Below are 17,066 nucleotides of genomic sequence, written 5' to 3' on the forward strand. Positions count from 1 at the left end.
CATGAAAAAACGCCCATCATCACTCGCCATCAGAGAAATGCAAATCAAAACCACAATGAGATACCATCTCACACCAGTTAGAATGGCAATCATTAAAAAATCAGAAAACAACAGGTGCTGGAGAGGATGTGGAGAAATAGGAACACTTTTACACTGTTGGTGGGACTGTAAACTAGTTCAACCATTGTGGAAAACAGTGTGGCGATTCCTCAAGGATCTAGAACTAGAAATACCATTTGACCCAGCCATCCCATTACTGGGTATATACCCAAAGGATTATAAATCATGCTGCTATAAAGACACATGCACATGTATGTTTACTGCAGCACTATTCACAATAGCAAAGACTTGGAACCAACCCAAATGTTCATCAGTGACAGACTAGATTAAGAAAATGTGGCACATATGCACCATGGAATACTATGCAGCCATAAAAAGGATGAGTTTGTGTCCTTTGTAGGGACATGGATGCAGCTGGAAACCATCATTCTCAGCAAACTATCGCAAGAACAGAAAACCAAACACCACATGTTCTCACTCATAGGTGGGAACTGAACAATGAGATCACCTGGACACAGGAAGGGGAACATCACACACCGGGGCCTGTCGTGGGGTGGGGAGAGCGGGGAGGGATAGCATTAGGAGATATACCTAATGTAAATGACGAGTTAATGGGTATAGCACACCAACATGGCACATATATACACATGTAACAAAGCTGCACGTTGAGCACATGTACCCTAGAACTAAAGTATAATAATAAAAAAAATTTTAAAAAAAGATTTTAGTGAAAAAAAAAATTAGTGAAAAAGTTTAATGAAAATTTAGTGAAAAAATAAATAAATAAAGGCTCTGTGAATACTGATGGGGACAAGAACATTCTAACCTAGACCAGATAAGAAAATGCTGGACACAGAAAAGGAACTTAGACTTATCCACAGACTTTTGACGAGTCATCACCAGCAGAGTCCATTTTGGGTTCTTTTGTTGTTGTTTTGTTTTATCTTTTGAGATGGGGTCTTACTGTTACCCAGGCTGGAGCACAGTGGTGCAGTCTTGGCTCACTGCAACCTCTGCCTCCCGGGCTCAGGTGATCCTTCCACCTCTGCCTCCCAAGTAGCTGGGACCACAGGTGTGTGCCAACACACCTGGCTAATTTTTTGTTCCTTTTTTGGTAGAGATAGGGTTTTGCCATGTTGCCCAGGCCGAGCTGAGTCCATTTTGAAGAGGAACTAGAGATTATCTGAAGCTATTCTGTGTTCTTTTTTTTATTTTTATTTTTGAGATGGAGCCTTGCTCTGTTGCACAGGCTGGAGTGCAGTGGCACGATCTCGGCTCACTGCAACCTCCGCCTCCCAGGTTCAACCGATTCTCCCGCTTCAGCCTGAGTAGCTGTGATTACAGGCCCACAGCACCACGCCCTACTAATTTTTGTATTTCTGGTAGAGACGGGATTTTGCCATGGTGGCCAGGCTTATCTCGAACTCCTGACCTCAGGTAATCCGCCTGCCTTGGCCTCCCAAAGTGCTGGGATTACAGGCATGATGTATTCATTAGTTTTTTGTTAAATGTGAAAATAATCAAGAGCCACTCTATGAGTTCCTAGATTCCTAGCCTGGGTAGACTCTACCTGATTATAAATAATAATGGGAATTCTGGCACCTAACATGGTTGTTCTATTTTTGCACTGGGTCACAATTTCAATAAATTTACTCACTTTTATTTATACACAGTAAGTTGCAAGCTGTTTTCTACCATAATTAATTCATTATTATTCATCCTATTAACTATATGATCTGATATTAAAGCTACCAGGTCAAGAGTGGTTTGTTTTTTTGTTCGTTTTGTTTTGTTTCATTTTTTTGAGATGGAGTTTTGCTCTTGTTGCCCAGGCTGTTTAATTAATATTCTCTTCCAGAAACTTAGCTTAAAAAAGACCATCAGCTGGGCACAGTGGCTCATGCCTGTAATCCCAGCACTTTGGGAGGCTGAGGCAAGTGGATCATGAGGTCAGGAGTTCGAGATCAACCTGACCAACATGGTGAAACCCCGTCTCTACTAAAAATACAAAAATCAGCCAGGCATGGTTGTACAAGCCTGTAATCCCAGCTACTCAAGAAGCTGAGGCAGGAGAATCCCTTGAACCCAGGAGGCAGAGGTTACAGAGAGCTGAGATTGCGCCATTGCACTCCATCCTGGGTGACACAGTGTGACTCTGTCTCAAAAAAAAAAAAAAAGTCAACCAGCCTGGCCAACATGGTGAAACCCCATCTCTACTAAAAAATACAAAAATTAGCCGGGCGTGGTGGTGGGCGTCTATAATCCCAGCTACTCGGGAGGATGGGGCAGGATAATTGCTTAAACCTGGGAGGCGGAGGTTGCAGTGAGCCAAGATCACACCATTGCACTCCAGCCTGGGGAACGAGAGTGAAACTCCATCTCAAAACAAAACAAAACAATAACAACAACAACAAAAAAACCATCAACTAGCGTGTTTGGATATATGGATGTTCCAAGATAATATTAATCTGTGTTTTAACAAGTCTACAACTATACTTTCCGATGGAGCAGCCACTAGCCACATGTGTTATTGTGGCTAGTCCAAACTGAAATGTGCTATAAGTCGAAAGTACACACCAGATTTGACATACTTAGTACAAAAGAAAGAATGTAAAACATTTTGTTAATAACTTTCAATATTGATTTCATATTAAAGTGATAATTATTTGGATTTATTGGATTAAACAAAATACATTATTAAAGTTATTTTTACCTGTTTTAATTTTTTAAGAGGGAGTTTCACTCTGTTGCCCAGGCTGGAGGGCAGTGGTGCAATCTTGGCTCACTGCAACCTCCATTTCCCAGGTTCGAGTGGTTCTCCTGCCTTAGCCTCCCGAGTAGCTGGGACTACAGGCGTGCACCACCACGCCCAGCTAATTTTTGTATTTTTAGTAGAGACAGGGTTTCGCCATGTTGGCCAGGCTGGTCTTGAACTTCTGACTTCAAGTGATCCACCTGCCTTGGCCTCCCAAAGGCTGGGATTACAGGCATGAGCCACCGCGCCTGACCCTCTTTTAATTTTTTAATGTGGCTATTAGAAAATGTTCAATTATGTATGTGGTTCGAATTATGTTTCTGTTGAATAGTGTTGGTCTGAAGTTTAGAAACTTGTGAAATTCTACAGTAATTAAAGCTGGTGGATAATTATAACTGTGGCTCATTAAGATTTGGAAAACTTGTTGCAGTATTTGTTAAAGAGGGAGAGGTTTTTAGTGTACATAACTGGCTGAAGAGTCAGACAGAAGCAGTATAGAAGGGTCATTCAGAAGTCCAAAGTGAAACCAATTTGAGCAACCATGTTTATGCAAGATGAAAAGCTAGTGGCTTTAACCTGTGGGAAAAGGTACCACACCCTGCCAATGCAATGTAAAGTTCGACTTGTTACTCATCCCTGAAACCTGCCCCCCAGCTTTCTATAGCTAATTGCTCACAGTTGGATCCCTTTTAAAGTGAGATTACACTCCCTACAGGATATGTTGTACATGCTGACATCCAAGTTTCCAAGGTTTTCATTCAACCTAATACTCATTTTTGGTCATATTACAGCTTTGAACAAAATAGTGAACATGAAAAAGCTGAATTGAAGATGATACTAAGTGGTGACAGATAGAAATCCCAAGGATGCATCCTGGTTGTATCAAAGAGATACAAAAGAAACTTAAAAACAGAGGTTTTAAAGTCAGAGCAATCACAGATTGCCAATAACTTACTAATAATACATAAATTTAAAACATGTCAAACACAGGTAGGACAACCTCAGGGAAGCATAGAAATCGGGGAGTCAAAGTGGCAAGCATTGATAATGTCCACCCACCACAAATGAGGGCTGAAGTTCCTCCCTTTGAGAGGCAAAGCTCAAAAGAGAAGGGTTAGGATTGGTAAAGTTATTACAGTTTAATGCCATTAAGCCGATGGCTAACATTGTTTTCCCTAGAATGCCGGTGTTGTTCTAATATTGTTCTGTGAAAGTTTTGATGCCGGCAGTATTTTCTTCTAAAATGTATTTAAAATATATTTAAGAATATGGTAATTAGGAGGCCAGAGATCTAGCAATTGAAGCAGCATATGGCCAAGCCGTGTGGGGTGTGTCTGACAGGGGAGGCCTGTAAACAGGTGGAGATCTTCAGGCAGAATCTTTTCCAGGAGGCTGAGGAATTCCTCTATAGATTCTTGCCACAGAAAATCATATACCTGAATCAGCTCTTGCAAGAGTACTCCCTCAATGTGGCTGACCTGACTTCCCTCCGGGCCCCACTGGACATCCCATCCCAGGCCCTCCACCCGAGGATGATGAGATGGAAACAGATAAGCAGGAGATGAAAGAAGTTCCTAAGTGTGGATTTCTCCCTAGGAATGAGAAGGTCCTGTTCCTGCTTGTCCTGGTTAAGCCAGAAGTCTGGAGTCTCAAAGAGAAATGCATTCTGGTGATCACATGGATCCAGCACCTGATCTGCAAGATTGAAGATGGAAATGATTTTGGGGTAGCAATCCAGGAGAAGGTGCTGGAGAGGGTGAATGCCATCAAGACCAAAGTGGAAGCTTTCCAGACAACCATTTCCAAGTACTTCTTAGAACGTCGGGATGCTGTGGCCAAGGTCTCCAAGGAGACTCATGTAATGGACTCCCGGGCCTCGGTGCACCAGTGAGATGAGGCAGCCTATGGGGAGCTCAGGGCCATGGTGCTAGACCTCAGGACCTTCTATGCTGAGGTTTATCATATCAGCAGCAGCAACCTGCAGAAAATTGTCAACACAAAGGGTGAAGAGAAGCCATCTATGCCCTGAACCCAGGACTAGAAGGAAAATAAATGACCTATATGTTGTGTGGGGAAAAAAAAGAATATGGTAATTACATAATAACAATGTAGTTATCAGTAAAGTGTCTTTAAGAAATGGTATATTTCACCTGGCACAGTGGCGTGCACCTGTAGTCCCAGCTACTTGGGAGGCTGGGCTGGGAGGATTTCTTGAGCCTAGGAGCTCAAGTCCTGCCTGGGCAACATACTGAGAACTCTCTCTAAAATAAGTAGATACAGTACGAAATTTTTAAAAAGAAATGCTACATGTGAGGTTTCCAGGACATTACCTATGAGATCATCTGATACATGCCAGCCTCTTTCATATACACATTGATACCTCAGTATCATACACCTGTTACTGGGACTCAGTTTTTTATCTGTAAGGTGGGGGATAACATATCTACATCACAGACTTTTGTAAGAATTGAGACAATTCGGTCGGGTGCGGTGGCTCATGCCTATAATCCCAGCACTTTGGGAGGCCGGGGCGGGTGGATCACCTGAGGTCAGGGGTTCGAGACAAGCACATGGTGAAACCCCATCTCTACTAAAAATGCAAAAATTAGCCAGATGTGGTGGCGCACGCCTATAATCCCAGCCACTCAGGAGGTTGAGGCAGGAGAATTGCTTGAACCCGGGAGGCAGAGGTTGCAGTGAGCCAAGATCGTGCCACTGCACTCCTGCCTGGGTGACAGAACAAGACTCCATCTCAAAAGAAAAAGAAATTGAGATAATTCATGTAAAGAATTATGACAGTGCCCATTTGAAGCAGTTGGTAAATGTTAGATGATGACGAACTAGTATTGTACATATATTTAATGATCACTATGTTCATTTTCGTGTTATAATTTTAATACACATTTATAAAGTGGATCAGATGTTGACTATTCTTAAATAATTAGTAAATAAAACAATATTGCATTGTCTTCTTTAATCCAGGAATACAATTTATTTCATGAATTCCATTCCTGTTAAGCCTTTTTAACACATTATAATTGAAAAAATATTGCTGTGGTTATGTAGCCAGGACTCAAGAAGCATTCAGTAAAACCATGAATGAAGTGAATTTGAGAAACATTGCATTAGACATTCGATCATTCAATATTTTCATTCTGCTTTGAGTCTATAGCAGTGGTTTACTGGGGTCTCAAGAGAAAAAGCTATGGTTTTAGCATTTACCAGTTTCTGTGGTGTAAACATTTCCAACATGGTCAATGCCAAACTATTGCGTGATGTCACACAATAATGTAGAAAGAGATGATAATAATTGGTTCTCTCAAGAAGGTACAAACAGCCTCCCACACACCACTCACATAAATACTTTGCATGATTATAGCATGGCTTCTCATACAGTGTTCATTCATTCATTATACCAATGGTTCTGCAAATGTGATCCCCTGACCAACAGCACAAGCATCATTGGGGAACTTTTTAAAAATGCAAAATCTCAGAGCCCATCTCATATCTCCTAAGAAAGAAACCATGAAAATGAGGCTTAGCAATCTGTCTTAACAAACCCTCCAAGTGATTTTGATGCATAATGTTTGAGGACTCCTGCCCTATGCTCTTGCTGTTGTTTCTGAAGGGGAAGAAGTGCCAAGTAACTTCTAACATTTATTAATTAGTATACCAAGACTAGCCATGTTGGTGTTCTCATTCTTTAAAGCATCTAATTATGGACTCTGAAAGTGCAATTTATATATTCCTAGAATCAACAAAGGACACAAAGCTGCTGCTCTTTTGCATAGAAAGGTAATTTTATCTTCAAATGTCCCCATGTTTCAGTTGCTATTGAGAGGCTCTAATAAGGGTTAGTTAAGAGTTCTACTGGCATGGCTCAGTGATTCATGCCTGCAATCCTAGCACTTTGGGAGGCTATGGCAGGCAGATCCCTTGAGCCCAGGGGTTTGAGACTAGCCTGGACAACATGGCAAAACCTCATCTCTGTTAAAAAAAAAAAAAAAAATGCAAAATTACAAAAGTTAACCAGACACAGTGGTGCACACCTGTAGTCCCACCCACTTGGGAGGCTGAGGTGGGCGGATCACTTGAGTCCAGGAGTCTGGGAGGTCAAAGCTGCAGTGAGTTGTGATTGCACCATTGTGCTCCAGCCTGGATGACAGAGGAGACTTTGTCACAAAAATAAATAAATAAATAAATAAATAAAAACAAAAAACAAAAACTACTGCTTGTGATTTCTGGTTGCTTCTGCAGCAGAGACCATGGGCAAAATCCCTATGCTGAAATAAATATGTGCCCTGATATATTAGCAGGCATGTTGTTAACTACTTTGTATGGTTGGTTGGTTGGTTGGTTGGTTGAAAATCACATAAATACAGCCCTAAATTCAGTCATACTATACACAGTATTGGCAGAGATACATGGTTTCCAGTATGTTCTAAGGGAGCTTTGGATTGGTGCAGCCTTCAGAGGTCAGCAGGTATGACCTTGCACTCTGTGGGGCTCCCCTTCACAGCACATGTTCCTCCAACTGACAAAATATTTCCAGTAACAAAAGCATATTCTATTTTTGGACAGATCTAATTATTCTTCCATACATTAAACTAAATTCTGCCTTCCTGTAACAGTCACACAGTAGTCTGAATTCTGAATTCTGGTAAAGAATCCCCGTCTCATTTAAATAGCCCATCAGATCCCAGAAAAGGCTCACTCTAGGCTCTTTTACAAATTAGGCCTCCCCACTTCTTTCAGGCATTCATGTAACAACATTCCCAGGCTCTGCACCACCCTGCCTCTTGATGCTTTTCAATTTATTAACATCTGGCTTAAAATGTGGCATGTATAACCAAAAATAATGCTACCATGTGGCCCAATTGGGGCAGTGTTTGTTTCTGGAACACAGCTCTCTGTTAATGCAGCCTGTTATTGTATCAGCTTTGTTGGCAACTGAGCTAACCTCTGGGCACATCTCCAGTCTGCAGTCAGCTCCATGCTCCACACCAACCTGTTGCATAATGTCTTACCTATCCTCTACTTGGACTGTTGATTTTTAAACTCTAAGTGCAAGCTTCATATTTAGTCCTATTAAATTATAACTTTGTGAGTTTCAGCCCCAATTCTAAAATAGTAGCATCTTTTACAGTCCAAATTGTCATTGAATTTTACTGTCTCTTTTTCCTAGGTTTATATGTTCAGCAAATGTAACGACATGACTTCTCTCTTTGTATAAAATCCTGAGGAAACTGTTGAACAAAACAGAGCCAACTCCTGTTCTTCTCCCTCACTCAATTATTCACCTCAAAGCTTAAAACTAGAATAAAATGTCCAAGTGAAGTACCAGTTAAATATTGACTTTCACTTGCCAATTTTACTTCAATCTGTCTTTTGTCTGAAGTAGCCTGAAAAATGAAAATGTAATCATTGTAAATAATTCTTAGGGATCATTTAGAATGCCTAACGGGTATTAAATATTTGAAATATAAATCCCCATTCTTTGATGTGTGTCGAAGGAGGTAGTTAAAGAATAGTATAGAGTAATTAAAAGCTTTTATCATGATCTTGGATTAATTGAAGTATTTGGAGAGTGGTGATGCCATACTGAAAACCACTATTACAAAATTTAGGGGTTTGTAATTTTCTTTGGGTTAATTAATGCTTATAAAAATTATTCTGGCCAGGCATGGTGGCTCACGCCTGTAATCCCAGCACTTTGGGAGGCCGAGGCAGGGTGGATCACTTCAGTTTGAGAGTTCAAGAACAGCCTGACTAACATGGAGAAACCCTGTCTCTACTAAAAATACAAAAATTAGCCGGGCATGGTGGCGCGCACATGCCTGTAATCCCAGCTACTCGGGAGGATGAGGCAGGAGAATCCTTTGAATCTGGAAGGCGGAGGTTGTGTTGAGCCGAGATTGCGCCATTGCACTCCAGCCGGGGCAACAAGAGTGAAACTCTGTCTCAAAAAAAAAAAAAAAAAAAATTATTCCAGCTGGGCGCGGTGGCTTACGCCTGTAATTCCAGCACTCTGGGAGGCTGAGGTGGGTGGCTTACCTGAGGTAAGGAGTTCGAGACCAGCCTCGCCAACATGGTGAAACCCCGTCTCTATTTAAAAAAATACAAAAATTTGCCAGGCGTGGTGGTGTGCACCTGTAATCCCAGCTACTCAGGAGGCTGAGGCAGGAGAATCACTTGAACCCAGAAGGCAGAGATTGCAGTGAGCCAAGATTGCACCATTGCACTCCAGCCTGGGTGACAGAGCAAGACTCCATCTCAAAAAAAAAAAAAAAAATTGTTCCTCAAATGGCTTCTTAAAGCTATAAAAATTGAAAATAATTATAAAGAACAACTTTAAAGCCAAGAACAGTAGTTCCAGGACTTGGAAGGCTGAGGTAGGAGGATCACTTGAGCCCAGGAGTTCAAGATCAACCAGGGCAACATGGTGAGACCCTACCTCTATTAAAACAAAATTTTAAGATAATGTTACTTAGCAGAGTGTTGGCACTTAGAGATCATGGGCTATGTGAAGAAATATATTCCTAAACTTAATTTATGAGCTACATGATTACATGAAATGTGGAGTTGAAAACAAATAACATCATGATCGAAAAAACCACAATTCAATTCAGGGGGTGTGGGCTGAGATGATATCTGATCTGATATCTTCACAGCACCCAGAGAGGAAAGATCAGAAAATGTGTTTTCAATAGACATGGTGAGAACACTGCTAGGGAAATAGTGGCAGTATTTTTAACATGAATAACCTTAGCTAACCTAGCACCACAGGATGTTGAAATTTTTTTTTTTTTTTTTTTTGAGAGGATCTCATTCTGTCATCCATGCTGGAGTGCAGTGGTGCCATCACGGCTCACTGCAGCCTTGATCTCGTGGGCTCAAATGATCCTCCCACCTCAGCCTCCCGAGTAGCTGGGACTACGGGTGCTCAACACCATGCCCAGCTAAATTTTTTTGATTTTTGTGAAGACGAAGTTTCACCATGTTACTCAGGCTGGTCTCGAACTCCCGGGTTCAAGTGATCCTCCCACTTTGGCCTCCCGAATTGCAGGGATTACAGGCATGAGCCACTGCGCCTGGCCAATTTTTGATCAAGTTATGCTAATACAGAATGGCACTGAGGATCCTGCTTATTTAGATTTCCACTTCAAAAGTAGTGTTGTGTATTTGTTGCATCACTGCTTACAGGAAAGCAAATTAACTTTACAGGCTCGAATATGTTGTCAACAGTCCCACGTCTACAATCATTCCCCAGTGGCCACAGGTTCTTCACAGTAACCAGAGTATATTGAAATGTTTTAAAAATGAGAAATATAGCGAAACAGGAATGCTGTGTGTTGCTGGTGAAAATGTAAAATGGTGCAGCTGCTGCAGGAAAAGGTGTGATGATTCCTCAAAAACTTAGAGAAATACCATGAGATCTAGCCATCCCAGTTCTGGGTATGTACCCAAAAGAAGTGAAAGCAGGGACTCAGGTATTTGTTCATGCATGTTCATAGCAGCATTACTCACAATAGCCAAGAGGTTCAGAGGCCACTCAAGTGTGGTGTATATGTATGAGTTCCCTAGGGCTGCCATAAGAAAATACCGCAGACTGGGTGGCTTAAACAACAGAAATTTATCTTCTCACAGTTCTGGAGCCTGAAATCTAAAATCAAGGTGCTGTGAGGATTGGTGACTGGTGAGCCCCTCTTCCTGGCTGGTAGGAGCCCACCTTCCTGTCATGTCCTCAAATGGCTTTTCCTCTGTGCAGGTGAAGGCAGAGAGGAAGCCCTGATGCCCCTTCCTCTTCTTATAAGGATACCAGTTTTATCAGATTATTTTAGTACCTCATTTAACCTCGGTTACCTTCGAAAGGGCTGGCCTCCAACTATAGTCACACTGAAGGGTTGGGCTTCAACATATGAATTGGGGGGGTGGGGATAAAAATTCAGATCATAACAACATACAATGCAATATTATTTAGTCTTAAAAAGGAACGAAATTGAGACACATGCTGTGATATAAATGAAGCTTGAGGACATATTACTAAGTCCAATAAGCCAGTCCCAAAAACACAAATACTGCATGATTTCACTTAATGAGGTTCTGAGTAAGTTTATCAGGACAGAGGGTAGAGTAGTAGTTGCCAGAGGCTAGGGGAAGGGGAGAATGGAGAGTGAGTGTTTATAGGTACAGAGGTTCAGTTTCACAGGATGAAAACATTCTGGAGATGGAAGAGGTGATAGTTGCAAGCAATGTGAATATACTTAATGTCACAGGATTGTCCACTTTAGAATAGTTAAAAGGCAAATTCTGTTACGTTTATAATAGAAAAGAATGAGAAAAGCACTCTGACATTAAACCACTCGTGTTTTAATATGCAGCCCAGGGCCAGGTGTGGTGTCTCACGCCTGTAATCACAGCACTTAGGGAGGCCAAAGTGGGCGGATCACAAGGTCAGGAAATAGAGACCAGCCTGACCAACATGGCGAGCTCCATCTCTACTAAAAATACAAAAATTAGCTGGGCGTGGTGGCTGGCGCCTGTAGTCCCAGCTACTCGGGAGGCTGAGGCAGGAGAATCGCTTGAACCCAGGAGGCAGAGGTTGTAGTGAGCTGAGATCGCACCACTGCACTCCAGGCTGGGCGACAGGGCGAGACTGTCTCAGAAAAAACTGCAGCCCCAAATGGCACTCACTGTAGGTGGATGTATTCCTCCTGAAACAAATTTAAACACACACACTTACCGTGCTGCCATGATGTGCTGTCAGTCTCTCAGTCACTAGCCTAAAAGTCTGCATTTCATGCTTTTTCTCTATATTAGCTTTTCCAATGTGTCAGATGGGTATTTCATCATTTATGTCAGGGGTTCCAATCTTTTGGCTTCCCTGGGTTCATTGGAAGAAGAATTGTTTCAGGCCACACAGAAAATACACTAACACTAACCATAGCTGATGAGCTAAAAAAAAAAAATAATAATAATAATAATAGTAATAATTCATGTTTTAAGAAAGCTTACAAATTTGTGTTGGGTCTCATTCAAACCTGTTCTGGGCTGCACGCAGCCTGTGGGCCACTGGTTGGACAAGCTCAATTTACATCTACATTTCCATAACTCGTACATTTTCATTATGCATTGCAACTTAATTTTTTCCACGTGTTATAATTACAGTGATGGTAATAAAATTATATTTTTACTGAATTACAGGAAAATCAGTTTTGGGGTTTCCTAAGTCCTGCAAGACTGTAAATAATTTAACAATATCATCAGATGTTAACTGAGGATAAACTAGCGGAATTGGAAACTCCCAGATTTATTTTGCCTCTGTCTCTTTCCCTTCCTTGGCTAATATACAAATGCAAGCAATGCCTGCATCCTAACACACAGTAAATATTTGTGAAAAAGTGAATATATGTCTGTATTTGCATGTTATGAAAACAATTCCTTTACTGAAGGAAAGGAAAAATCCAGTGCCTCATGCAAACCAGTCATGTGCAGATCTCTAAGCACCACATTTTAGGATAGCATTACATTACTGTAGGAATAGTTCAGTTTTTAAAATACAGATAATAAGTTTTCATTTGGAAAGAATTATTTTCAGGTGCAGCAACGCATTTAGAAATAAAATTTAATTCAATATCACTTTATCCCTTTTGAAAAGCAAAAACAAGAAAAGTTGGTGCAACTTTCTGAGCGTCTGTCCTAATGTCTTTGCACATGTCATTTAAAAGTTTCAAGATTTGCTAGATCAAGAAAAGAGAAATAGCCTATTTTATTACAAAAAAGAGAATTGGAACAAAGAAATTTGGCTTTTTACAATGGTTCGCTTTGTAATTTGTATATAAATATGAATATATCGCTTCTCGGCCTTTTGGCTAAGATAAAGTATAAATATGAATAATACACATTCAAATGCTGACAAAAGATTAAAAACCTAGAATCTTGTGGACTTAGAATGATTAATGATTATAGCTGTTTAAAATTTATAGTAAGTGCTTAGTACATGTGTGATATTGTGTTGATGGATGAGGAGGTGGCAGAAGGAGAGAAAGCTTGGCCCAGTCCTCAGAAAGCTTATAATGTAGCAAAGAAAAGAGTCTTATGCACTGAATAACTAGAGCAAAGCTGGGTGACGCTGCCTTTCACTGAAAAAGAAATTCAGAGAAGGGTGTGGTCAGTCTGTAGTAGTCATGGAAAATGTGGTCCTGAGCAGGAATTAGACTGATGACGTCAATACACAAGTTTTAAAAATTAGAATTCATAATTTTAAAAAATACAAGTATATAATCAAATACTTGTGAAATGTGGGGATGGGAATCTGTTAAATTTTCCTGTTCTCTGTGTAAGAGACACACAATGTGAAGCAGATTTCCAAAATCACTGCCAATCTCTGTTAATCAGACCATTATGACATCTTATTGATCCATATTAAAAACTTCATAGTTTTCCACCCACTTCAAAAGCTGATTTCTCCTTACAACAGATGAAGAACTTAAAGCTATAACCATGGGCGAATTAGCTGAACTCCCTTTGGCCCACTTATTATTCTACTGCTCACAGATGAAAACCTAACACTACTTTTGCTCCATCAGGTGTAACTTTTTCATGTTAACTATTATTGGAGAAAATCCAGCAATCTAAAAATTACAGATCGTTTTCTAGCTCCCAGTTTTCTAGTTAACAAAAAGAAAAGGGGATTAAGTTGGTTATTTATTTACTTTCCCTTCTCTCTTAGGGAGGCTTTCTAGATGGCCATCTTTTCTATTTTATGTTTCAACCTTTTCTTTGGTAACCCCTTGTGGTTGCAGCCTAGCTACTTCAAGCATGCTTGCCAGCTAAAAAAGGCTAAAGTGGGAGTCTAATTGGGCTTTCAATTTCGCTTTTTTGACAGCAGCCTGCCCCCGACGGAGACACTAGGTGAGCCACAGCTGGGCCACTGGAGAAGGGGGATAAATGCATTCCGTTTCAGTTGCGTGATTCCCTCCCATTGCTTCCCACAATGCATCTGTAACACCTTTACTTTTCCATTTCTGCTAGAAAGCAAACCTCTGTCTCTTCCAAAGGACAGTGAACATAAGTAACTACCACCCTGGAAAGCTCTGTGGGGAGCGATGAGACGGGAAGGGCCCAGGTGATTGGAGTATGGATTGGAGGCAGCAGGTGGGAGCTGTTTCTCTGAAATCTGCTTCTACATGTTGCCCTCAGCAGTCCTTTAGTAGTGAACAAATAGTATAAATCATTGAGAAAGCAGTAGTAGAGAAATGTTAGATGGGAAAGGAAAAAGGACTCCTCTACTTTCCATCGACATACCCTATTCCAGGCAAAGAAAAAGTGAGCAAAAATAGTATACAGTGATAGGTTCCTTCTGCAACTGCCTTTATGTGCTGAGATTATTATTGGCCCAGGTTAAGGATAAACAGTTATCCCAAATGACTCCCTGGATAGAACAGCCAATCAAACATATTAGTTAGTGCCTATGAACAGTAAGACAAAACACACACACACACACACACACACACACAAAGGCCTTAGACTGCAAACTTCTCAAGCCCCTGCAAATCAGTCCATTCATTTACTCCTTCCTCCAACAATTATTTTTTTTTAAGAAACGGAGTCTCACTTCATTGCCCAAGCTGGAGTGCAGTGGTGCAATCATAGCTCACTACAGCCTTGAACTCCTGGGCTCAAGTGATTCCTCCCACCCCACCTAACAATCTTTTTAGTGTACTCTGTGTTGGACTGTTTTGTTGTGTCCTGAATGTCCTATCTCCCTATCCTTTAAACCTGGAGCCAAAAAGAGAGTTCCAGAAGTCCTGGTTCCCCAGCTGGAGTTGCCCAAATAGACCGCTTCACAAGAAAGTTTCTGCCTGTGATATACCCAAGTGGATAGTCCTGCAACACCAGTGCAGGAAAGTGATTCAGATGCTGGGGAGCAAGCAAGAGCTCGGAGCCAAGGAGTCAAGCCAATGTGGGTTTGAGAATGGTGAAGAGGAAGTCTCGGGGCAGCTTACAAGATATACAGCGAGGCAAGACAAAGCAAGGTGTGGATAGAATAAGAATGCATCACACAAATCTAGGACTACTGTGTCTGCTTCAGGAGTGCATTGGGATGCTCCAGACACAGTCACTGGGCTTTAAAGTTGTCCACCAAGCTGGAACCCATGAGGATTAGTGGAACCCAAGGAGGTCTCTTATTGCTCCCAAGCCTCTAACACTGATGAAGTGGGTGGTTTGCACTGAAACTGGTGCCTTTCAACATGGGGCTGAACACCACCTGGCCCAGAAGCCAGTGACACCGAAGGAGGAGGCAGGGAAAGAGCTGGAGGTCGCTGTGGATGTGGCAGCTGCCCCACCACAGCAGAGGCAGCATATCAGTAACAGCCCACGTGGCTGTAGCAGCCCCTGGGGACCTGCACCTACCATTTGAGCTGTTGTATTGAAATGATACGTCTGCTGCTTCACTTCTGCTTTCCAAATTTCCCACAAAACGTCTCTTGTGGCCCAGACAAACCCAAAACTATGTAGGGAAGGGAATCTAGGACATGCAGTCCAATGGGCTCAGCTGACACAGTACGAACCTGCCACAGGCTGCGGCAAGCTCGGTCCAGCTAAGGCACTATGTTGTTTTCTAGTTTGCACTTTACATAATTTCTTTGACTTTAGTGTCAGGCAATATGTACTGATTAATGATAGAAACTGGACAAATACCTGGACAGCTTATCATTGAACATGGCAAAAAAGTGTCTAAACTATAAAAAGTGAAAGGAGATTGTATTGAATTTTTTGTCCCTAGGCAAGTATGATGGTTCAGAATGCTGGTCTTGTCCCCCTGGCAAAATGTGAAGCCATCCCTGAGTTACTGGAATCAATTTGTGATAAATTCACAGTCTTCTCCTTGGGTTTATAATGAAGTCAACAGGTGGTCTTGATAAAAGTCATCTTTAGTCAAGAAGAATAGCAAACCAGGCCGGGCACGGTGGCTCACACCTGTAATCCCAGCACTTTGGGAGGCTGAGGCAAGTGGATCATGAGGTCAGGAGATCGAGACTAATCCTGGCTAATACAGTGAAACCCTGTCTCTACTAAAAATACAAAAAATTAGCCGGGCATGGTGGCGGGCACCTGTAGTCCCAGCTACTCAGGAGACCGAGATGGGAGAATGACATGAACCCGGAAGGCGGAGAGCCGAGATCGCGCCACTGCACTACAGCCTGGGCAACAGAGCAAGACTCTGTCTCAAAAAAGAAAAGAAAAAAAAGAATAGCAAACCATAGCTGGATAAATACACCAGTGAATGTCACCTGCCATAACTGCACAAGATTTCCTCAGAGTAGAGGTGGGTATCTACTTGGTGATATCTGTGGAATGGCCTCTGCATCTTTTCGTCTTTCTCTGATTGCAAGGGAGGAAGTCAGTAACGGCCTATAGATGCGGGAACTTTGCCTGGTACCCTGACATCACGAGTGCCTCCCCTTCTGTTTGGTGCTTATCTGAATTCTCTCTGCACTTGGAAGTGGATGTCATGGCACTGAAGAGGCTGCCTGGCCAGGGCAGCAAGTAAGGGTTAGAATTCAGGAGACCAGCTCAACCCAGTTTTAGCACTGAAAGTTCAACGTCCTGGGAATCCCTTCACCCTGAATACACTGGGACAATTGGTCAACCTACGCCAGAGTGTGGCTGTGGCAGGAACAAGGTTTTGCTGACCTGGACAACAGGAGAAACTAAAACCAGAAGAAAAGGCAAAGGAAATGTACGAGAGGGATGCCAGCCATCTGGCCTGCTGGGTTTGCTGATTGGAGAGAGGGGGGACAGTAAATCAGTTCTGGGGGACAAAATATTAGAGTTGATTTTCCTCTAAAAAATCAGAGAAGCTTTCATCAAGATTCCCTAAATGGGCCAGCCATGGTGGCTCACACTTGTAATTCCAGTACTTTGGGAGGGTGAGGCAGGTGGATCACTTGAGGTCAGGAGTTCGAGACCAGCCTGGCCAATATGGTGAAACCCTGCCTCTACTAAAACTACAAAAATTAGCTGGCATGGTGGTGCATGCCTGTAACCCCAGCTACTCAGGAGACTGAGGCAGGAGAATAGCTTGAATCTGGGAGTCGGAGGTTGCAGTGAGCCAAGATTGTGCCACCGCACACCAGCCTGGGCAACAGAGCCAGACTCCATCTTTAAAAAAAAAAAAAAAAATTTCCCTAAATGTCCTTTGGTAGCAATTTTTAATAATGTAACTAGAGACTAAGGTTTGTGA

The 17,066-nt window shown here is 42.0% G+C and overlaps 1 protein-coding gene and 1 pseudogene across 2 annotated transcripts in view; one reads left to right on the top strand and one right to left on the bottom strand.

The window, feature by feature from the left end:
• C5H4orf45 (chromosome 5 C4orf45 homolog) overlaps positions 1-17,066 on the bottom strand; it is a 131,899-nt gene that overhangs the window by 99,193 nt on the left and 15,640 nt on the right. The window lies entirely within an intron of this gene.
• LOC112624483 lies at positions 4,100-4,897 on the top strand (annotated as a pseudogene). The gene has a single exon (XR_003119404.1). The product of XR_003119404.1 is annotated as a proteasome activator complex subunit 2 pseudogene (transcript).

Source organism: Theropithecus gelada, chromosome 5, assembly GCF_003255815.1.
Source record: "Theropithecus gelada isolate Dixy chromosome 5, Tgel_1.0, whole genome shotgun sequence".
Lineage (NCBI taxonomy): Eukaryota > Metazoa > Chordata > Mammalia > Primates > Cercopithecidae > Theropithecus > Theropithecus gelada.